Source organism: Hordeum vulgare, chromosome 7H, assembly GCF_904849725.1.
Source record: "Hordeum vulgare subsp. vulgare chromosome 7H, MorexV3_pseudomolecules_assembly, whole genome shotgun sequence".
NCBI lineage: Eukaryota > Viridiplantae > Streptophyta > Magnoliopsida > Poales > Poaceae > Hordeum > Hordeum vulgare.
This window is the reverse complement of record NC_058524.1, coordinates 161,288,259-161,300,021: the sequence shown is the minus strand read 5'-3', so window position 1 is coordinate 161,300,021 and position 11,763 is coordinate 161,288,259. Positions and strand designations below refer to the sequence as shown.

Genomic DNA, 11,763 nt, shown 5'->3' with positions numbered 1-11,763 from the left:
CGCAAGGTCTGCACACTTAAGGTTCGACGTTGTTTTATGCGTATTTGAGTTATATGGTTGGTTACCGAATGTTGTTCGGAGTCCCGGATGAGATCACGGACATCACGAGGGTTTCCGGAATGGTCCGGAAACGAAGATTGATATATAGGATGACCTCATTTGATTACCGGAAGGTTTTCGGAGTTACCGGGAATGTACCGGGAATGACGAATAGGTTCCGGGAGTTCACCGGGGGGGGGGGCAACCCACCCCGGGGAAGCCCATAGGCTTTGGGGAGACACACCAGCCCTTAGTGGGCTGGTGGGACAGCCCCAAAGGGGCCTATGCGCCAAGAGAAGAAAATCAAAGGAAAAAAAGAGAGGGAAGAAGTGGGAAGGGAGGGGGACTCCTCCCACCAAACCAAGTCCAACTCGGTTTGGGGGGGGAGTCCTCCCCCCTTGGCTCGGCCGACCTCTTGGGAGTCCCTTGGACCCCAAGGCAAGGTCCCCCTCCCTCCTCCTATATATATGGGGCTTTTAGGGCAGATTTGAGACGACTTTCTCACGGCTGCCTGACCACATACCTCCATAGTTTTTCCTCTAGATCGCGTTTCTGCGGAGCTCGGGCGGAGCCCTGCTGAGACGAGATCATCACCAACCTCCGGAGCGCCGTCACGCTGCCGGAGAACTCTTCTACCTCTCCGTCTCTCTTGCTGGATCAAGAAGGCCGAGATCATCGTCGAGCTGTACGTGTGCTGAACGCGGAGGTGCCGTCCGTTCGGTACTAGATCGTGGGACTGATCGCGGGATTGTTCGCGGGGCGGATCGAGGGATGTGAGGACGTTCCACTACATCAACCGTGTTCTCTAACGCTTCTGCTGTATGATCTACAAGGGTACGTAGATCACTCATCCCCTCTCGTAGATGGACATCACCATGATAGGTCTTCGTGCGCGTAGGAAATTTTTTGTTTCCCATGCGACGTTCCCCAACAATTTGTTCCTATGACCATGAGATCATATAACTCACTGACACCAGAGGAATGCTTTGTGTGTATCAAACGTCGCAACGTAACTGGGTGACTATAAAGATGCTCTACAGGTATCTCCGAAGGTGTTAGTTGAGTTAGTATGGATCGAGACTGGGATTTGTCACTCCGTGTGACGGAGAGGTATCTCGGGGCCCACTCGGTAATACAACATCACACACAAGCCTTGCAAGCAATGTGACTTAGTGTAAGTTGCGGGATCTTGTATTACGGAACGAGTAAAGAGACTTGCCGGTAAACGAGATTGAAATAGGTATGCGGATACTGACGATCGAATCTCGGGCAAGTAACATACCGAAGGACAAAGGGAATGACATACGGGATTATATCAATCCTTGGCACTGAGGTTCAAATGATAAGATCTTCGTAGAATATGTAGGATCCAATATGGGCATCCAGGTCCCGCTATTGGATATTGACCGAGGAGTCTCTCGGGTCATGTCTACATAGTTCTCGAACCCGCAGGGTCTGCACACTTAAGGTTCGACGTTGTTTTATGCGTATTTGAGTTATATGGTTGGTTACCGAATGTTGTTCGGAGTCCCAGATGAGATCACGGACGTCACGAGGGTTTCTGGAATGGTCCGGAAACGAAGATTGATATATAGGATGACCTCATTTGATTACCGGAAGGTTTGGGAGGGGGAGACCTTCCCCCTTGGCTCGGCCGACCCCCTTGGGGCTCCTTGAGCCCCAAGGCAAGGCTCCCCCTCTTCCCCCTATATATACGGAGGTTTTAGGGCTGATTTGAGACGACTTTTCCACGGCAGCCCGACCACATACCTCCACGGTTTTTCCTCTAGATCGCGTTTCTGCGGAGCTCGGGCGGAGCCCTGCTGAGATAAGATCACCACCAACCTCCGGAGCGCCATCACGCTGCCGGAGAACTCTTCTACCTCTCCGTCTCTCTTGCTGGATCAAGAAGGCCGAGATCATCGTCGAGCTGTACGTGTGCTGAACGCGGAGGTGCCGTCCGTTCGGCACTAGATCGTGGGACTGATCGCGGGACGGTTCGCGGGGCGGATCGAGGGACATGAGGACGTTCCACTACATCAACCGCGTTCACTAATGCTTCTGCTGTACGGTCTACAAGGGTACGTAGATCACACATCCCCTCTCGTAGATGGACATCATCATGATAGGTCTTCGTGCGCGTAGGAAATTTTTTGTTTCCCATGCGACGTTCCCCAACAGTTTTGTATCTCACGACAAAGATTGCATCTTTGCCGTCTTCCTGCTGTGTGGCTCGCGGCAAAGAAATATCCACCAGTCCACCTAACGGTGCTAAATAGGCATACAGTTTGCCGTCTTGGGTTCTGTCCAGCTAACGGAAAAGAGGTCCGCTTTGCTGTATGCTTTCGCCACCCATGACGACAAAGAACTAGAAAAATAAAAAAGAATGAAACCCCAACCACACAACCCGACACGTCACCACCCGCGTCCCCCTCTCTCTCATGAACCCCAGCCATACACCCCCACATATCACCGCATCACAGTTCCTCCACACGCGACCGTGCGTGCACTGCAGCCCTTGCCGATCGCTGCCCCCTGCCTTGTCGCCGTCGTCGCACACCCCGGTTGCCGCTTCTACCCTCCCCGGTTGTCGCCGTCGCCGTCCTCGATTGCCGACGCTGCCCTCCTGGTTGCCACCACCGCCATCCCCGGTGGCCGTGGCTGCCGCCGTTGGTCGCTGGGAGATGACCGGGGGATAGCTCCGGACACTCCGTTCCCGCCCCACCGTGAGCCTCCTTGCCAGTCCCCGCCTCCCTGCCGGTCGCTGTGTGCCGTCCCAGCGGATCGAGGCTGGCCGTCCCTTCCCCCAAGGTGAGATCCGGTGGGAGGAGAAGATGGTGGTTGTTTCAGTCTATTATATGCATCGACACGAGAGGTGGCGGATCGGTCCACACGAGATTCCTGGTCCCGATTTCGTCACCATGTTGCGACCACCTCCATCGAGCAATGGTTGATGCCAAGGTGAGTGCCTTCCCCCTCCACTCCTGATCTCTCTCTCTCCCCTTGTCATTGAGTTTACTACAATATAAAGTTTCCAAATATATTGCTGGTAGTTTTGCATGGCGAGAAACAAATCCGAGTGTACGTGTAGGCTATAGCCAAGCCATTTGGTGACGTTCTCGTACTACTCCTGCTATCTAGCTCTTTATTTTGTACCTGTTGCTAGCTCGTGCTATTGCCACTACTGTATAGATGCCAATATATGCATAGTCCTCCAAAACTACCAGATGCTCAGGTGTCAGATGAAATGCCTATGATGTGCAGACCGTCGGAGAGATAATAATCTTTGGTGCCATTGGTGGATTCTAGAGCATTTGTTTTTGAGGGATTTCATGCTGTATTTGCAGCAGATTCCCCTCGAGTTGGATTGCATATTTGGCTGATCTTGTCTTGGGGGATGTTACAACTAATTGGATATGCTGAAGATTGTATCTATCCTATTGATAGTGGAGAAATGTTGTTGCGCGGGGAAATTTCCGAAGTATTTCGACTCCGACGCTCAATATATCAAACCCATTACTAATTATTACTTTGTGGGCATTTATTTCAATTCCTATGTGAACCAAAATACATCTAGGATAGTGTGTGGGGGCAGGAGAGAGTGATGTTCTTAATTTCTACTCCTACCAAAACTCAAGTGTTGCCACTTGACATCTAATCTACCAGGTTTTTTTTGCCTAAGATGATGCATGTCCAAGTATTTATTTCCTCCATTGTGTTGATCTTCTATTGTTTACTGTTCGTTGTTCTGAACAGGGGTATAAAGGTGTACTAATGCATGCCCATGCTTTAAGAATGAGCTACAGGTCTAATCCAAGAAACATAAAGCTATTGAGTTGCATATAACAGATCTCAAGAGAGGTTTCATTGGTTTTTCATCATTCTTCTCGATTATACCTTTTATTTCCTCTTAATGCAAATCGTGTAATACGTATTTTCCATTGCTTGCTGAGGTCACAAGAAGCATTGAGTTTGATTGTTTGTGTTGTGCAGGTAATGGGTGTTTTAGAAGATTGCACACGGAAACCTTATTCAAGTTCACCAACCAGGTAGGTTGTTACTTGCTTATACGTTGTTTGCAGTTACAATGCTACATGAAGGTTGATAAATTTCTAATTCTAAAATGATGGCTCAACTAAATTAGTTTTCATCTCAGATGTTAACTACTGGATGTAGATAAAACTAGTTCAGTTGATCATCCTGGCTTCAATTTGTATGTTGTGCTTTACACCTAGGAGATTGAGTTGATGGGAGGATTATAATTTCTTTTGTTTTGACACCTCAGACTCCAATGTACTATTTTTCTCATAGGAACATCTTAAACAAGTGATATAGAGCTTGTAGATTTGGTTGCCTCCCATTCTATATTAATTTCTAGATTGTACAAATTGATCTGATTATATTCCTGATTGTCTCCGTACTATTTGTGATATGTTTTCTATTATTCAGATGAAAATTGCACATAGAATCCTGAAGTTTGAAGGAAGAATTAGGAAAACCAAATAGCATATTGTTATCAATGGAAGAGGTAGTTAAATGTATCACAAGCTTCTTGATGACCCATACAATTAACATAATAAGTGTTTATTTGAAATAGGAACATAAAAGGGAGATCAAATAACCTAAGAATGACTATGAAATAAACTGAAACGCCTTGGAGGCAAGGTCAGGTAAAGAAAATCCTTTCAATTGATGTGATATATTATTGTAGGGAGAAGCAAGAGTTTTGGATCAAATTATACTGTCGATTGTTTTGTGAAAACTGATAGAGCTAACTTTTACTATGCCAGCTACACTCTTATCTAGCATGGTACCACTGAAGGATTCTTTTTTCAGGAGACCTGATTACGGGGCCAACACGGTCATGCAAAAAAATGGCAGCAGAAGGTCATCTACTAAACTAGCGCACTGGAGCAAGGGAGAGGTGTCTTGAAGAATGAGGTTAGTGCCTATGCGCTGGATGTAGGTTTCTTTTTATGTGCTCTATTTTGGAATGTGGTTTCTTATAACCATGAACTCGATACTCATATAGTTTTATCAGAAGCATTACCCTTAGGTATTTGATGCGATTTTAACCAATGTTTGTCTTCTTGTTTTGTTGAATGTCTACAAGTTTCTGAACTGAATCCAGGGATTTGACAATGTACCTTTTGTATTTTTCAGCGAGGAAGTGAGTGTTGTGTTAATTACTAATGGTGAAGCACTCGCATTGAAAGTTGCATGCCATTTGTGAAAGCATCAGGGGCAACGAATGAGTGTCAACTAAATATGTAAGTTTCAGCAAGATTTGCACAACATGACCAGCAAACATCTGCACTCCCTTCTTCTTTGCCTCAATAATGTCATACTGTTCCATCTTACTTGTGGCCTATGTTATATCTTGATGGAAGGTACAAAAAATTCTTTTCTTTGAAGCAGTAACAATGGAACTTCTATATATTTTTTGATGTACACTCGTGGATTATTTTTTTTGATGTGGCATTTCTATGCCTATATTATTTGTTGTCACCAAATAGATTTCATAGCAAACTTCACACTGCAAGCATACATAGAGTATATTCATATTATTATCCATGACACAGCTCAACTAATTGTAAGCAAAAAAAAGCAAACTCATTATGAAAATTAGTTTCCACTTGAACATTAAACCATAGAACTTCTAAATAAATAGACTAGCAGTAGATTGCTATGTGCCAAAAGTCACTAGTAAGAAAAGATCGAGTAAAATATAAAATTTCTGTGATTCTAAAAAACTATAATATAGTTTGAGAGGCACTAGAAATGTGACATATTGATGGTTTCAATCATGTCATTTTTGGCATATCGATGATTTCAAGAATGTTATTTTTCTTGTCGTGTCAAAATGTGACAGAGATCATTTCACCTTGTAGGTTGCACCTGGATGCTCATTGGACTACGACATGGACATGAAGACACTTGTTGTAGTGGCAAATCTTATCTAGCGATGCTCGCTTTGTTCATTATGTATCATCTTTGGTGTTGTGGATTTGGACTGTTGATATATATATATATGGTCAGGAAATAATATATATTATTTGCTGTCACCAAATAATATACATAGACAACACACCATAACACACCACACTTCCATAACACAACACACATATATATATCAAAACTTCCATAACATATATATGGTGTGTTATGGAAGTGTTGATATATATATATATGTTGTGTTATGGAAATTTTGATATATATATATATATATATATATATATATATAAATGTTGTGTTATGGAACTACTGGGATATTTATGTATTTTGTTCATTATGTATTCTTTGCCGTCTGCTGTTTCAGACATTTGACGACAAAGAATTACTCTTTGTTGTTTGGTATACACGACGTTGACGACAAAGAATTACTCTTTGCCGTCTGGTAGACGCTGGGTTGACGGCAAAGAATTACTCTTTGCCGCCCGGTGCATGACCGGAAAGGTTTATTCTTTGCCGTCTCGTGCACATGAAGGCTGACAGTAAAGACACTAACTCCGTCCGTTGTATGGCCGGTTCCGCGAGTTGATTTTTTTGCCATCTTTTTAGGACTAGCTGACGACAAAGAATTAACATTGTCGGGAAAATCTTTGTCATCTGCCCGACCAAAAGCTAACGTCAAAGAACCTATTTCCCCATTCATAGGATGTCATCAACCTTTGTCGTTTGCTGGTAGGCGGCAAAATCTTTGTCGTCTGTATACAAGCATTTGTCATCTGTTATTGCCTGACGGTAAACTAACTAATTCTCGTAGTGCATGCAGAAAACAGTAGCAATAAACTGGGACGATCACATGCTACGTTCATAGTTTGGGTCTTGTCCATCACATCATTCTCCAAATGATGTGATCTCGTTATCAAATGACAACTCTTGTCTATGGTAAGGAAACCTTGACCATCTTTGATCAACGAGCTAGTCCATTAGAGGCTCACTAGGGACAGTGTGTTGTCCATGTATCCACACATATATTTGAGTTTCCAATCAATACAATTCTAGCCTCGATAATAAACAATTATCATGAACAAGGAAATAAAACAATAACCAATTTATTATTGCCTCTAGGGCATATTTCCAGCAGTCTCCCACTTGCACTAGAGTCAATAATCTAGTTCACATCACCATGTGATTCACACCCAATAAGTTCTGGGGTTTAATCATGTTTTGCTTGTGAGAGAAGTTTTAGTCAACGGGTCTGAAACGTTTAGATCCGTGTGTACTTTACAAACCTCTATGTCATACTGTAGATGGTGCTACTACGCTCTACTTGGAACAATTCCAACTAACTACTCCACTATAGGAATCCGGTTTACTACTGAGAGTCGTCCGGATTAGTCTCAAAGTTTGCATCGACGTAACCCTTTATGAAAAACTCTTTTATCACCTCCATAATCGAGAAAAACTCCTTAGTCCACTAGTTACTAAGGGTAACTTTGACTGTTGTTCAATGATTCATTCCTGGATCACTCTTTGTACCCCTTGACAAACTCATGGCAAGGCAGACATTAGGTGCAGTACACAGCATGGCATACTATAGAGCATACGGCTAAGGCAGAGGGGACGACCTTCGTCCTTTCTCTTTTTTCTATCGTGGTCGAGCTTTAAGTCTTACTCAAATTCACACCTTACAATACAGTCAAGAACTCCTTCTTTGACTCATCCATTTTGAACTCCTTCAAAATCTTGTCAAGGTATGTATTCATTGAAAGTTATATCAAGCGTCTTGATCCATCTCTATAGATCTTGATGCCCAATGTTCAAATAGCTCAATACAAGTTTTCCTTTGAAAAACTTCTTTCAAACAACCCTTTATGATTTCCAGAAATTCTACATTATTTCCGATCAACAATATGTCAACCACATATACTTATCAAAAATTCTATAGTGATCCCATTCACTTTCTTGGAAATACAAGTTTCTCATAAACTTTGTATAAACCAAAAGGCTTTGATCATCTCATCAAAGCGTATATTCCAACTCCGAGATGCTTGCTGCAGTCGATAGAAGGATCACTGGAGCTTGCATACTTGTTAGCATCCTTAGGATCGACAAAACCTTGTGGTTGTATCACATACAACCTTTCCTCAAGGAAACCGTCAAAGAAACAATGCTTTGACATCCATCTCCCAGATTTCATAATCAAAAAATGCAGCAACTCCTAACATAATTCCAACAGACTTCATCATCGCTGCGAGTAAGAAAGTCTCATCGTAGTCAATTCTTTGAACTTGACGGAAACATCTTTGCGACAGGTAGAGCTTTTTTTTAATGGTGACATTTACCATCATCGTCCGTCTTCCTTTTAAAGATCCATCTGTACCTAACAACCTTATGACCATTAAGTAGTCCTTTCAAAGTCTACACTTTGTTTTCATACATGGACCCTATCTAGGATTTCATGGCCTTTAGTCATTTGTCGGAATCCGGGCCCACCATCGCTTCTCCATAGCTCGTCGGTTCATTGTTGTCCAACAACACGACCTCCAAGACAGGATTACCGTACCACTCTCGAGCAGTACATGTCCTTGTCGACCTATGAGGTTTGGTAGTAACTTGATCCGAAGCTTCATGGTCACCATCATCAATTTCCACTTCAACTCGTGTAGGCGTCACAGGAACAATTTCATGTGCACTTATACTCTCTGCTTGAAGTGATGGTTCAATAACCTCATCAAGTTCCACCATCCTCCAACTAAATTCTTTCGAGAGAAATTCTTTCTCGAGAAAGGACTCGTTTCTGGAAATAAACATTTTGCTTTCGGATGAGGTATACCCAACTGTTTTAGGTATCCTATGAAGATGCATTTATCCGCTTTGGGTTCGAGCTTATCAGGCTAAAGCCTTTTGACATAAGCATCATAGCCCCAAATTCTAAGAAACGACAACTTAGGTTTCTCCAAACCATAGTTCATACAGTGTCATCTCAACGAAATTATGTGGTGCCTTATTATAGTGAATGTGGTTGTCTTTAATTCCTAACCCTAAAACGATAATCGTAATTCGATAAGAGACATCGTAATAGGCACCATGTCCAATAGGGTGCGACTATGACGTTCGGACACACCATCACACTATGGTGTTCCCGGTGGCATCAGTTGTGAAACAATTTTCACATTGTCTTAAATGTATACCAAACTCGCAACTCAAATATATATTTACCTCCACGATCACATCGTAGACATATTATCCTCTTGTCATTATGATCTTCAACTTCACTCTGAAATTGCTTAAACTTTTCAATCTTTTAGACTTGTGATTCATCATTCAAATACACTTGTATCTACTCAAATCATTAGTGAAGTAAGAACATAACGATATCCACTACGTGCCTTGGCACTCATTGGACTGCATACTTCCAAATGTATTATTTCCAACAAGTCACTTGCTCATTCCATCACAGGAAGACGAGGTCTTCGGTCATCTTGCCCATGTGGCATGATTTGCATGTCTGTAGTGATTCATAATCAAGTGAGTGCATAAGATCCATATGCATGGAGTTTCTTCATGCATTTACACCAATAGGCACGGTTCACATGTCTCAAACGATTCAAAATGAGTGAGTCCAAAGATCCATCAGCATGGAGCTTCTTCATGCGTTTTATACCAATATAACTCAAGAGGTAGTGCCACAAGTAAGTGGTACTATCATTACTACTTTGTATCTTTTGGCATCAATTTTATGAACATGTGCATCACTACGATCGAGATTCAATAAACCATTCATATTATGTCCATGACCATTGAAGCTATTATTCAAGTAAACAATGTAACCATTATTCTCTTTAAATGAATAATTGTATTGCAATAAACATGATCTAATCATGTCCATGCTCAATGCAAGCACCAAATAATAGGTTCAACACTAACCCTGATGGTAGAGAGAGCGTGTGATGTTTGATCACATCAACCTTGGAATTACTTCCAACACACATCGTCACCTCACCCTTGCTAATACCCGTTTATTCTGTTGCTATAATTTCAAGTTACTAACACTTAGCAACTGAACCGATATCTAATACCCCGGTCCTACTGATGACGAGTTGATGGATATACTTCTCGCCCCTCATTGGTTACCCCAAGTGGAAGGTGGAGATGTAGTCAGCATCAGATTTCCCTTACATGGGAACTGTAAGGTTTATCAAACCAGGAGGACTCCGAGGATCAACAAGTAGGTGTCCGCTGCTCTAGCTCTAGCAGAAGACGTGGACCTGCACACACAACAAATAACATTGCTCCCAACGAGTTCAGAGAGGTTGTCAATCTCTCCGGCCTTGTAGTTTGCAAAGGATCAAAACACAAGCGGGAATAGCAATAGTGATTGCAACGGAAAAGTAAATAAAATAAGTAAATGATGGAGGTGTAAACAATGGTGGTAATATGGACCAGAGTCACATGATATTCACTAGTGATGTCTCTCTCCCAAAAGACAATAAAGAACTATGTTGGGTAAACAAATTACAGCTGGGGAATTGACAGAACTATAAACTCACCGCAATGCTAATCATGCTACTAGAAAGTTAGAGGCTCAAAAGTAATGGTCGGTACGCCAAGACAAGTAGACCGTTTATCCATCAACATCTACGCTCTAATCATCCACCTTGAGATATCTATCCAGAACATCTCGCTAGTATTAAGTTGCGAGCCCCACCCAAAGTGTAAACTCGGAGCAATGGACAACTGCATTAATGAACTTTGCGTAAGGTAAACAATCCTTGTAACCGTGTTCACAAGCACCGTTGTTTTCTCCCTTGTGTCAACAACACATACCCTAGTCTCATGTTTGTGTCACTAAAGCTAGACATCAGGGGGCATGAACCCACAATCATGCATAACGCTCCCTCTTGGAGTTACAATCTACTACCCAGCCAAAGCAATAAAAAGCAACGGAGAACATGCATGAATTACTCAAGAACATAATATAAAAGTCGAACCAAATATATAACTCATCACAATCTTAACATAATCTCATAATCCATCGGATCCGAGCAAATGCTGCATAGCAACAACAGGTAAATTACATAGATACCTTGATCATGTAGGGCAGCTCACAAGGGCTAAGCATTGAAGCACAAGATTGGAGAGAAGACATCACATAGCTACTGTTCATGGACTCATGGTCCAAGGAGGACTACTCACGACACGTCCGGGAAGCGTCCATGGTGGTGGAGAAGCTCCCGGAGGTCAATCCTCCCTCTGCAAGGGTGCCGGGAAGAGGTCTTCTAGCGCTCCCGGTCTCGGAAGCGCTGCAGCGGTGGAACTATGGAGAAATTCGCGATTATGGATATGATGATAGGGTTTTCTGTTGGAGAGGTAAATATAGGACGAAGGAGGGCTCCAAAGGGGGTGGGGCCCACCCAGGCGGCTCGGTGGTGCGGCCAGGAGGTGGCCCGCACAAGGTGACCGCCTGGGCGAGCCTTGGCTCCACTCTGGCCCCACTTGATGCTTTGTGAAGCTTCTGTCACGCTGACTTTTATATATTTTTCTTGGGATTTTTGGGCTCTGTAAATTGGCGTAGAAGTCCCTGCCAAAAAGACATCAGGAAACAGAAACTGGCACTGGGTGCACTGAGTTAGTAGGTTAGTCCAAATATGTGTAAAAATGGTATGAAAATGTAGCAAAAAATATGACAATGTCACCCAAAAGAGCATGGAACAAACCGAAATTATAGATACGTTTGGGACGTATTAGCTACTAGGAGTACTAGTAAGGTACACA

General features: G+C 42.9%; 1 long non-coding RNA gene across 1 annotated transcript; it reads left to right on the top strand.

The window, feature by feature from the left end:
- Positions 1-2,473: 2,473 nt before the first annotated feature.
- Positions 2,474-6,094, top strand: LOC123412950. The gene is made up of 6 exons (XR_006613636.1): positions 2,474-3,000; positions 3,796-3,900; positions 4,033-4,088; positions 4,876-4,980; positions 5,203-5,309; positions 5,931-6,094. It is a non-coding gene; the product is annotated as an uncharacterized LOC123412950 (long non-coding RNA).
- The last annotated feature ends 5,669 nt before the right edge of the window (positions 6,095-11,763 follow it).